Raw genomic sequence first — 12799 nt, 5'->3', positions numbered from 1 at the left:
GTGCTTTTTGTGTCTTGTTTAAGAAATTTTTCTTTCCCCTGAGGTCATAAAATTATTTTCCAGTATTATATTCAAAGCTATGATAGTCTGGCTTTTACATTTAAATCTTTATTTTACCTGAAAGTAGAGGTCTAACTTCACTATTTTCCCTGTGGTTACCCAACTGTTCCATTTATTGAAGAGTCTGTCATTTCCTCATTGACCTGCCATGCTGCCTGTGGTCATACATCGAGGGTTCATATATGTGGGGGCCTGTTTTGGGAATTTCCATTCTGTATCATTGATATATTCATCTAACTCTGTACCAAGATCTTGTATATTTTTCCCATTTCAGGTTTCTTTTGTCATTCATTCAGTGCATTTATTTTGAGGGCCTGGTAAGCCCTTTGCCAGTTACTGAGGATAAAGCAGACAAAAATCCCTGCACTCCCAGAGTTGATGTTCTAGTGGGAGAGCCAGGCAATAAACAAGATAAAGAGATAAAATACACAGTATGGTATGGTATGGTAGATAATAAATACTAAGTTGAAAAACAAAGCAGGGAAGGAGAATAGGAATTATTGGGGCTGGGGCTGAAATTTTAGATGAGGTGACCAAGGAAAGCATCATAAGAAGGAGATATCTGAGTTTATACTAATGGGAATAAGGGAGCCCTGCCCTTGTGGCTCAGCTGGTTGGGCATCATCCTACAAACCAAAAGGTTGCTGGTTCAATTCCCGGTCAGGGCACATGCTTGGGTTGCAGGTTCAGTCCCCTGGGGTGTTTATGGAAGGCAACCAATAGATGTCTCTCTCTCACATTGATGTTTCTTGTCCTCTCTTTCTCCCTCTCCTCCCCTCTCTCTAAAATAAATAAATAAATAAAATGTTTTTAAAAATAAAGGAAATAAAGGAGCAGCCTGTAGCTCTCTGGAGGGAGAGAGTTGCAGGCAGAAGGATCAGCAAGTGCCAAAGCCCCGAGATAGAACTCTGCCTGGTGCGTTTGGGAAATGGGTGAAGCCTGTGTGTGTGTGTGTGTGTGTGTGTGTGTGTGTGTGTGTGTGTGTAGATAAAAAGAGAGGCCGTGAGGAAGTCAACAGGGGCCAATAACAGGCTGTGAGGGAGTCAACAGGGGCCAATAACAGAGGAGGGGAGGTTTGTAATTTGGAGTTTGGTATTCATTGCTACTAGAGGGTTTTGGGTGGAATAACTTGATCTAACTTCTATTTAAAAAGACCCTTCTAGCCCTGGTCAGTGTGGCTCAGTTGGTTGGAGCATTGTCCTGTAAACCAAAAGGTGGGGGGTTCAATTCCTGGTCAGGGCACATGCCTAGTTTGGGGGTTTGTTCTCTGGTCAGGTGTGTAGAAGAAGCAGCTGATTGATGTTTCTCTCTCTGCCGCCCCCGTAGAATTAATAAGCATATCATCAGTGAGTATAAAAAAAATGATCCTTTTTGGTGTTGAGTTGAGAAAGGATAGACGAGGGACCAGGGTAAAATCAAGGAGACCAGCTAGGAGGCTGTTGAAAAAAGTCAGGTGAAAGATAATGGTGGCTTGGTAGCTGTGGTGCGAGATTAGATTCTGGATTTGCTGATGGATCAGATGTGACATTTGAGAGAAAGACAATAGTCAAAGATGACCCCAGGATTTCTTCTCAGGGACAATTTCTACAGAGGAACAAAGTTTTTATTATTGCATGAGCATTACTATACATAGAATGCTGACCAACAGAGATGAGGAACTTCTATAAGATGTAGGTGCTGGGCCAAACTCATCTGCCACTACCTCTAGCAATAAAAGTCAAAGGAAAATTCTTGGAGGTTGACTTCAAGTAGGTTTTCCAGAAGGACAAATGAGAATTCACCAGATGAGCCCTGGGCCTTTCAAGTACAGAAACAGCATGGGTATAGGTCTGGAAGGGTGAGGGAGCGCGGGGCAGACTTGCAGACCTTCCCAGTTTTTTGCACCCTGATATCTTTGTGACTTCTTCATGGCATCCCCAGGCCAAAAGTGATGCCTAACATTTAGTTCCACTACTGGAAAATTATTCTACACAACTTAATAATATCTATGTCCTAACAACTAAGTAGCTTCTTAAAAAAATAACATATAAGTTAAAAGAAAATATTTTTATTTTATTACTAAGTAACCACAATGATATACTGATGGAACATATGCACCTGTTGGGCCCTACACACTTTCTCAGAAGTTTGGCGTCAGATTGGACACCACCACCAATGGTATGTGTTTTTGTTATAGCAGCTCCTGAAATTCCGACTTTGCAAAGAGATAATGTCACTGAAAGGAATGTTTTTCACCTAATGTGTAAATGCCAAACTACTTGAAGTGCCTTTTGTGAACTACTTCAAGTTAGTAGTTTGTGCACTATCTGACAGATGTTAATTATCAGTGTATTTCCTTCTAAACATTAAAATATCTTCCGGAGTCCCTCTGAGTTAAATGTCCTGGGCTGCCTTGGTACACAGATTGCAAGCTGCAGGTATTAGACATTTGGGGGAACTAAAAGCATTTCAGTGTTGCTAGAAGAGAACATGTTTGTGCAAGGAGGAAAGGGAGGGAATGAAGCTAATCTACAAGGCAGCAGGCAACATGTGTACTGTCTGTCACATTATATTCTGTCCAGGTCCAACGGAGTATCAGGTATGCATAGTCTTAGTCTCTGGAAAGGCAAACTTGAGGGTGGAAAGATAGAATATACATTATATATTCAATGCAATATATTGTAATTGTTTCTCTAAGAAAAATACATACCAAATGATTGATTTTGATTTGGGAAGAAGTTAGAGAAAACCTTATAAAGCATAAAGCATAAGGTTGCTCCTTGAAAAATGAAAAATAATTGAGCAGGGGAAGGAAGACAGTCAAATTCACAGACAAATGAACAGGCATGACAGCGCCTGGCTTCTTTATGAGCTGCACGGGACTCCCATGGCCACGGCAATGACTTAAAATGATAGGAAGCGAGGATGAAAATGTAGGTTGGGGCCTAACTGTGAAGGGCTTGGAAGGTGATCCTGTGGACTTTAGACTTTATTCTGAGAAGTACAAGGAGCCTCAAATATTTTTTTAAAGTACATTACGTGATGAATTTTATGTTTTAGAAAGACAGTTCTGGCATCACAAAGAGGGGCTTAAATAGGAAGACTAGATCAAAAGTTGCTTGTGTTAGTCAGCTCTTGCTGTGTTAATGTTGCATAACAAACCACCCCAAAAGTAAGTGTTTCTCCCTTGTGAGTCTGTTGGTTGGCTGTAACTCAGCTAGGGCAGGCTGGATTCCAGGCTCCAGGCTGTAGGTCCAGATTTATTCCATGTGTTTCTACATTAGGCCTGGACCAGAGTCTAGTTGGGGGCATGCTCTTCTCCTGGTAGATCTTATTACAAGCGATCAAGCCAAATGGTGTGCAGACACATATAAAGTCTCTGCTTGAATTATGTCTGCTAAGTTAATAGAGCAGGTCACAAAGCTCAATCTCAAGTCATGTGGTTGGGGAGAGAAGCAGGAATTCACAATATTCCATTAATAATACCCCTCTCATTGTAGTAGAGGTGAGAGGTGATTAGGGCAATGACAACGGAAAGGAGGGTATAGAATCAAAGACTTAAGGGGGCAAGAGCTCCCAGGGCTTAGGGTCCTTAGAAGTGAGGTGAAGGAAGAGACCAAAGTTTCTATCTAGAGCATATGAATAATAAATCAATACTCAGACAGTCCTTAGTAGGTGCTCGGCACCATTCTAAGCAGTTATGTACGCTGACTAATATAACCTTGTTATAAAAACACTGTGAGATAGGAGCTTTCATTAACTCCACTTAACAGATAAGGATACCAAAGTACAGTAGTTACATAACTTGCCCAAGATTATAAAACATGGTGTTACTTGGATCTGAATTCCTGACACCTTGCTCCACAGTCCACATGGCTGACCACCATGAATACTGCCTCTCAACGATGTCTATCAAAGACAGTATTTACTAAACAGGATGCATAGCAGTGACATCAATGGGATTCCAGATGCTGACCTTGAGGCATAAGGTATGCTCTTGTCGGTACAGTTTGACCAAATTAATTGGTAAATTATTTGCAAAGCTACAGTAAAAAGCAGAATAAGCTGAAAGTAAGATAAACCAAAAGCAGGATAGACCAAAAGTCCACAGGCTAACACATGAGGCACATTGTCGTAGAAGATTTCACACTGATTGCAGTGAAAAGGAAGACTAGAGTGATATCTTCCACGTCAACAATATTTTTGCAGGGCTTGCCAGTGTGGGAGAAGATTAGGAGTAATCTCAGAGATAAAATCTTCAGACTGGAGTCTGCTGGCATCGCAGAAAGCTAAGGGATTAAATCCTGTTTCTGTTGAAGGGAATGGTAAATTTAGAAGAAGCAGTAATGTCTGGAATGAGGGATAGAAGATTAAGTAAATTTTTACTGTGTAGAAGAACGGAGGCAGAACATTAAAAGAAGGAAAGTACTTCTGCTGGATTTCCATCAGAAAACCCTAGATGACCTCTAAAAGTAGTGGTAAGGATGGGGATAGAACAAGAGGGACATAGGTTCTCAGGGTGGAAAGGGCAGAGTTCTGCTTCATGCTTTAAACATCTGTGTATACAGGGCATTCTTCACTTGGGGTTCAAGGATGAGTTTCAAATTGAATGTAAAGCTGTGTTTTACCACATGTGCATGTGTGTGCATGGATCTGCAAGTTTATCTGGGAAGAAAAATGATCCACTGCTTTCATCAGATTTTCAAAAGGGTCTTTGATCCTAAAAATGTCCAGAACAACTCAGCTTACAGTTTCTTATTGAACAAACACTTTTGGCTTCTTTACTCAGGGGCTGTCAGTTTTGTTGCTGATTTGCTCTGTTAGACCATCTTTCCTCATACCTAGCTTGCATGTATCTTCTAGGAACTCCTACCACTAGTCTTGGTTTTGCCCTTTGGAGCAACAGTGGGTAAGTCTAATTCTTTCATTTTTCTAAGTGGAAACTCATTTCTTAGTGTACTGAATTTTTTCCTTATATAAGCTTAGTTGTAAAAGGAAATCCTTGACATTTTTGATGCCCTCAAAGATTCTCATGGAGTCAGCAAATATCCTCATATTTTAAAAAGTTTGTAAGTTTAGCAATCTAGAGCTTAAAAGTAGCAGATTCTTACTTTAAACGCTTGTAATCCCATGAGGATGAATTTCCATGTTCCTTAAAATATTGGAGAAAATATAAAGTTTGTCCTTTCTTGATGTTTGGCAAATAATAATGACCCCAAAGTGTCTGATTTTCAGAAAAAGCAGCTTTAATAAGGAGGGCACAGATCCTGATTGTAATAACCGTACAGTTTTGGAAAATGTAAAATAAAAACCATTTAGAAAGGCAAGTCTATTGTGAAGGAGTGTCTCTATTTTGTGGGATTGGATTTTTAGAAAATCTATGACCTCAAATTTCTGTTTAAAACACATTGGCTTTCTTATACATTATGCGGCATAAAGCCCATAAAAACCCTCAGAAAAATAGGAATAGAAGAGACCTTGCTCCACATGATAAAGGATATCTAGGAAGAACCTACAGCTAACATTATACAATGACAAGAGATTGAATGTTTCACCCCTTATATGAGGAACAAAACAAAGATGTTTGCTCTTTCCACTTCTATTCAACATTGTACTAGAGCCCTGGCCGGGTAGCTCAGTTGGATGGAGCATTGTCCTGATAAGCTGAGGTTGTAGGTTCAATTCCCAGCTGGAGCACAAACAAAAGTCAACCAATGAATGTATAAATAGATGGAACAGCAAATTGATGTTTCTCTCTCTTAAATCAACAAGTAAAAAAATTAAAAACAAAAACAAAAGAAATTGTTCCAGAGGTCCTAGCCAGTGTAATAAGGCAAGAAAAATAAAAGCCATTTAGATTAGAAAGGGAGAAACAATTGTCTCTGTAGAAAACCTGATGGAATCTACAAAAAAAATCTACTAGAGCTCATATGTGACTTTAGCAAAGTTGTAGCACATAAAATCAATACACAAAAATTAATTGTACTTGCTGCCTGGGCTGGTGTGGATCGGTGGATTAAGCGCTGGCTTGTGAATCAAAGGGTTGCTGGTTTGATTCTCAATCAGGGCAAAAGCCTGGGTTGCAGGCCAGGTCCCTGATAGGTGGTGTGCGAGAGGGAACCACACGTTGACGTTTCTTTCTCTTTCTCTCTCCCTTCCCTTCTCTCTAAAAATAAATATATACAATCTTTAAAAAAATTAATTGTACTTGTATATACTAACAATAAACAATCAGAAATTAAAATGTAAAAATACTATTCAATAACATAAAAAAAAGTGAAATATTTAGGAATAAATCCAAGAAAGGTGAGCAAAATCTATACCATGAAAACTACAAAACATTGTTGAGAGAAATTCAAGAAAACTGAAATAAATGGAGTGATATACATTGTGTTGTGATGATGTTTGTAGTCTCTGGATTAAACTATAGTTTCAGTGCAATCTTGATAAAAATCCCAGAGGGTTTGTTGTTTTTCTTTTGCAGAATTTGACAAGCTAATTCTAAAATTCATATGGAGATGCAGAGGACCTAGACTAGCAAAATCAATTTAAAATAAGAAGGAGAGCAAAGTCAGAGGGCTTATACTATCTGACTTCAAGATTTATTATGAAGCAAGAGTAGTTGAGACAGTATTGTACTAATGTCAAGACAAGACAAATAGATCAATGAAATAGAATATAGGGTCCAGAAATAGACCCTTAATATACCTGATTAATTAATTTTTTATCAAAGGTGCAAAAAACTTAGATATAACTCCAAAAGCATGATCCACAGAAAAAGAGAGAAAATACACCAAATTTCATAAAAATTATGAATTTCTGCTCTATGAAAGGCATTGTTAAGAGAATAAAAAGTTGTACTTTGGCTGTGGGGCCATATTTACAAATCATATACTTGAGAAAAGACTTATAGTCAGAATATATATACATCTCTCAAAACTCAATAAGATAACAAGCAACCCAACTTAAAAGATAGACAAAAGATTTGAAAATTCACCCAAGAAGATTTACTGATGACAAGCCCACGAAAAGATGCTCAATATCATTGGTCATTAAGGAAATTCCCATGCAAACCACAGTAAGATAACACTGCTCACCTGTGAGAATGGTTAAAATGAAAAGAGTGGCCATACCTAATGTCAAGGACGTAGAGCAGCAATTCTCAACTGGTGTGCCACAAGAATTTTTAAAGCATGCAATACCTGACTTTTTAGTCTGGGACACCGACCTCTTTTCCCTTAGATTGTGAAATTAAAAAAAAATGACAACAAGTAACATAACAATAGCCGTCCAGTGTGAATGAGTAAAAAGTATATTATTGTTCTGTTGGATTGACAAACATATATTTCTTGGTGTGCTGCAAAATTTTAGTAATTAGCTCATGTGTGCCATGAGATGAATAAGGTTGAAAATCACTGATGTGGAGCAACTGAAACTCTCATATTCTGCTAGTACGAACGTAAAATGACACCACCACTTTGGAAAGCATAGTAGGAAAGCACCCTTTCCTACTATGTTAAATACACACCTAGAAGGACTCAGTCATTCTATTCCTAGATATTTATACCCAAGAGAAATGAAAGCATATGTTTACACAAAGACTTGCACACGAATACTCTTAACAACTTTATTTGTAATAGGCAAAAACTGGAAATAACCTAAATGCCATCAACAGGTGAATGGATGAACAAGTTGTGGTATATCCTCATAATGAATACTACACAGCAATAAGAAGGAATGAACTGAGAGAAAACTGAATAATCGACAACAGAATAATCTCAAAATAATTATGCTGAGTGGAAGAAGCCATAAGAAAAAGTACATAATGTATGATTCCATGTGTTTGAAGTTCTAGAAAATGTAAACTAATGTACAGTAATAGAAAGATTAGTGGTTGCCTGGAGAGGGAGTCAGTGTGCGAGCGATGCATGGAGGAATTATAGGGAGGCATGGGGAAACTTTTGGAGGTGATGGGTATGTTCACTAACTTGAAGGTGGTGATAGTTTCATGCATGTATTCATATGGCAAAACCATTCACTCCAAACATGCATAGTTTATCCTATGACAGTTATACTTCAGTAAAGCTATTTTAAAATGTGTGTAGCAGACACACTATGTGATAGGCATACTGTGTGCCAAGTTCTATTCTTTAATCCTCACAATAAAACTGTCAGGTTGTTCCTATGACTGTTCCCTTTCACAGGCAAGAACACTGAAGCTTAGGTTTTCATGTCCAAGTTTACCCAGTTAGTAAGTGGCAGCCTGACCATACTTTTTCACTGTTAACTGTGAAGTTGTGGGAGAAACATGTAGAAGAGAGGCACAATAAAATGCTAAGAGTTCTCACTCTCATTATCTAGATCCATGTAGGAGAGTGTGGAGTAAGCAGTTCAAGTGCACGTGACTACTTCACAGATGGACAGATTCAAAGTGATCTTTACACAGTTTGAAACCCGGTGGCTTTCAGGGAAGGGGTATTTCCCTACTCCTCACACCGGAACGCTGTTCACTGAATCACAAGACTCCAACTACTGTCAACAGAATTCGGGGTTTTGTTTTTTCGTTTGGCCAAAGATGATGTGAATTGACTTCCCTGTGTTTATAGATGTCGGAAACTCCAAGAACTGAGCATGATAACATTACCGGGTATTTCCTTCAGCGACTGTAGTTCAGGAAAAAGGTAAGGTTTGGTACTTAAAAGGGCCAAGGAGCACTCGAGGCAACAGAGCACCTTTTGGGTTTCAGCGCCCAGGTGCAGGCGGGCACTCGGCTGGAGTCCCGCGGCCCCGTCGGGTGGCTCGCTGGCGGAGGGGGGAAAAGAGGGAGGGGCGAGTAACAGAGAGGCTTCTCTCGCGCGGCTCCGCGGGGGCGTCGGGGAGGCGGGCCCGGGGACGCTCGCGAGGCGCTCCGGTGAGGCGCCCCCTGCCGGCGCCCTGCTCCCTCGCCCTGGATCCTGTCCGGGCGGCGCGGGGACGCCGGCCTGAGAGCCAGCTAGCGGGCGCGCGGGCAGCGCGGTGCGCTGCGGACGAGCGGGCGCGCCTCACAGGAGTAGGTGGGCCGCGGGCGGGCGGGCGGGCTGACAGGCGGGGGTGGCGCGCGCAAGTCGGGGCCGAGGGCGAGCGGGGGGCGCGCGCCGGGGGTCGGCGCGGGGGCGGGGCGGGTGGGGGGCCTGGCAGCGGGGGCGCGCCCGGCGGCGTGCGGCGGGCGCGAGTCATCAATTATGCAAGGACTCGGGCGGTGCGGGGGGCGGGCGCGGGGAGCGCTCCAAGATGGCGCCCACCGCAGTCCCGCCCGCCGCAGCCTCGGCGCCTCTGCAGTCCGGCCGCGCCTCCCGGGCCCCGCGCTAGGGCCGCCGCTGCCTCTCTCGCCGCCACTGCCGTAAGTCTCCCCAGAGCCCCCGCCCCAGCGCCGCTCCTCGCCCGCCGGGTTCCCCCTCTCGCCTCGGGACCCTGGAGCGGGGCTCGCTCATCTCCAGTCAGGGGCTTTGCCGCAGAGTGCGCGACGGGGCTCGAGGGGCCGTGGAGCTGGATTTCCGCCCTCCCTGTTTTGGACAGGTGTTTGGAAGTCTTGCTTCTTTCTTCGTTGTTTTCCGGGGGTCCCTAAGGAGAATTGAGGACCATCGGTCCCCAGCCCCACACAGCCCTCGCTTTCCTCGTCTCTTGGCTGCATTGGGGGACACTGGCCTGTCCTCGGCGTCCCTATCGTAGTGCAGCCCCCTAAACCCCAGCCTCCTGGGGCCCGGGCAGAGTCGGGGCCCCTCGCCGGGTTGTACAGGGAAGAGCAGCGCTGTCGGGATATTCCTATAGCAGACCCTCAGCTCTACCCCCTCCCCCATGTCTTACTGCATCCTTCTCCCCCATCCGGCTCCAGATTGTTACCAACTGCAGAAACCAAGGGTTCCTGGGTTCTTAGGACAGCCAGGATTCTCCACCACCCTGCTTTACTCTGATGCGCTTGTCCTCCTCCCGGTAGGGTGCTCAGGGGCTGTGTTGGGGGCCCCCGGGACCTTCTTCGGGAGGCTAGGATTCTGCATTAGGGAGTACATCACTTTCAGAATATCCCCTCCCCCGCCACACACACCACCCGATGCAGAGCTTGTTCCTGTCCTCTCTCCCTTCCCTCCCCCACCTTACCACCACCATCAGCACCCTGGGCTTCTTGTTAGCCTTGGGCTTATGGGACTGCCCGGCTCCACAGGCTTGGACCCTTCCTCTCTCGGTCTCTCTTGGTACTTGGGGGACCGCAAAGCCTCTGCATGCATTTTTCCTGAGAGCTCAGCTCCATCCCCTCCGCGCCAGTAGCAACCACCGGTGGAGACTTGGCAGCCAACTTTCCAGGGGTCAGCCAGGGTTTTCAGACCCCTTCAGGGGCCCCAGCCTCGATGCGGGGTGGAGTGAGAATCCTTTTTCAGCTTAATTAATAAGATGCATTTCTTTCAACTACTCCACCCTGTGCCCTCTTCCTCACTTACACTGCAGTTTTTGAAACATGGGGGAATACATTTTATATCCGGAGATCCCAGGATTCGGCATCAGTGTTTATAATAAAAGGATATCATCTGTAGGGGGGGATGGATAAAAGGAACTTTGCATTGCATCTGGCTAATTCAGGGGGAGGGCGAAATAATTAGCATGGAGCAAGCTCTACCTACAGGGAAAAATGCTTTTAATGCGCAGTGGGTACCAGAGAAGCAGGGATGGAAGCAGGAAGTGTGGGTGAGGGCTTTGAGGGCAAAGTGGGAGAGTGCTTTTTATAACAGTTTTCTCAAGTTTGAACCTGGAGAGCCTTTAGAGAGGTAGCAGTGTGTTAGGGCTGGGGGATGCTTTAGCTTTTCAAAGGAGGTTTCGGGTGTGGTAGGTTTTCACTGTTTCACAATCTCTCCATACTTCTCTTTTCTCCGCATGTATTAGAAGATATTTGGGGGTGGGGGAGCTTTGTTCTTTTAAAAAAAATTTTTTTTGATGTGTAATGCAAATGGCTGGATTACATTACCACCCGGTATGAATCTCAGGGGAATCAGACTTAAAATGCTGAAAGCTTTGTAGCACATTGCCTGTAACCTGGTTCTTGAAATACTGCAGCATTTTTTTCTTTGGAACTCATGACCCATAAGGCCTTCAATTCTCCCTGAAAGAGAATTTGATTGCTTGGAAAGGGGGGTGGTAGTGATGGTTTGGTATTCAGTAAGCATTCCCTGTCCTAGAAATTGAGGCTGTCCCTGGAGAGGGCTGCAGGCATGTTCCTTGAATATGATAAGGGATGTGTAAATGTGTTGTGTTTCTTAGTAGGGCTGGTAGTGGGTATTGCAAAGCAGTTCTTGATAGTTCAGGCCAGTTATTGGTTTCTTTGAGTTTGAGAAACTGACTTACTATACCTTTGGTTTTCACTTGGCATTTTGTGAACCTTTATCAAAATATTTGAAGGATTTTATTTTAAATTAATAAAGGATTATGAAGTAGGCTATAACATACTCAGAAGCAAACAACCATACAGTTGCTTCTTGCTGTCTTGTAGGGCTTTGTAGGAACAAATTTTTCTCACCAGCCAGCTTCCGTTGCTTGTGTTTAGGCTTGCTTGCACCAGGGTTTCTTGCTGTGGTGCTGAAAGGACAGTTCCCTGACCAGCCCTGCTATGGAGCAAGTGTACCCATGCTGAACATGATTCGGATTTTTCTTTTATTATCAGCAGGCTTTTCTGTAGAGATGTGTGTGTGTGTGTGTGTGTGTGTGTGTGTGTGTGTGTGTGTGCGCGCGCGCGCGCGCGCGCAGCTGGGTTTATACTTGAGGTTGCAGGCCTAGTTATCATATTTTATTACACCCACATAATTCTTCATTTTGGCTGTCCCTCATGGAGACAGAGTTTTACAGGCTGCAACAGATCCATATGTAAGTCATGCAGTGACATTTGGCTTACTGCATTATTTTAGCACATTTCAATAATTTCAAGTAGCAAGACACTGTTAATATTAAGGGGATGGGTCTCCACAGGGAGTAATCAGAAAACTCGCTAAGTTGAGCCGCATCAGAAGGGTGTCTTCTCTGGTTGATTTAAACAGTGAGCTGGGGAAAAAGGGCTCAACACAGCAGAGGCCTGTATGCGATCCATTGTGTCACTAAAGTAGACTTGTCAAAAAATTATTTCAAAATCGAAGGGAGCCATAAAATTTAGCATATATAACCATATGGCGCCCCCAGCATAGGAATCCCTTATGAGAGATCTCTGCTTTGAATGCTTCCATTGGTAGGAAAAGTACTACCACACAAAGTGGCTCATTCCACTTGGGTTTCATTGTTGTTGAAATACTTTTAACATCATTAGAAAAGTTACATGCATAAAGTTAAAGGACATGTAAACTGGGCCTGTATCGGGAGAAATGTTATATTTGTGCTTGTTACCAAGATCAGATTGATAATCAGTACACAAGAAACCTGCACCTGCCTGAAAAGATTGTAGAGATAGAGACAATCCACCTAAAGGAAGAAAAATATTCCATGAATTAAAAAAAATTACCTTTAATCAGTTGGTATTATGTAATAAGTTGTTCTAGAGACATATGCATGAATTAATGAATACTTAATTCCAATAGATTATACCAGAAAATAAACCCACACTGTATAGAAAGTGTTAAAAATACATAGTTTATGCAGAATGAAATCAGTTTCCTTAATTATAAAAATAACATATTGCAGAAAAATTTTAATATATGTAAAAATATGGAAAAAATCAGTTTTATGACCATAAGCAAAACAGTTATCTTTT

The 12799-nt window shown here is 42.8% G+C and overlaps 1 protein-coding gene across 1 annotated transcript in view; it reads left to right on the top strand.

The window, feature by feature from the left end:
• The first annotated feature begins 9346 nt into the window (after window positions 1–9346).
• Window positions 9347–12799, top strand: part of SCN8A (sodium voltage-gated channel alpha subunit 8) — a 183965-nt gene continuing 180512 nt past the window's right edge. The window contains exon 1 of the mRNA XM_054591086.1: window positions 9347–9418. The gene's annotated coding sequence lies outside the window, so the exon portion shown is untranslated. The remainder of the gene's footprint in view (window positions 9419–12799) is intronic.

This window comes from Pteronotus mesoamericanus, unplaced genomic scaffold (genome assembly GCF_021234165.1).
Source record: "Pteronotus mesoamericanus isolate MK-2021 breed Mesoamerican mustached bat unplaced genomic scaffold, CSHL_Meso_final scaffold_21, whole genome shotgun sequence".
Classification (NCBI taxonomy): domain Eukaryota; kingdom Metazoa; phylum Chordata; class Mammalia; order Chiroptera; family Mormoopidae; genus Pteronotus; species Pteronotus mesoamericanus.
This window is presented reverse-complemented; position numbering and strand designations above follow the sequence as displayed.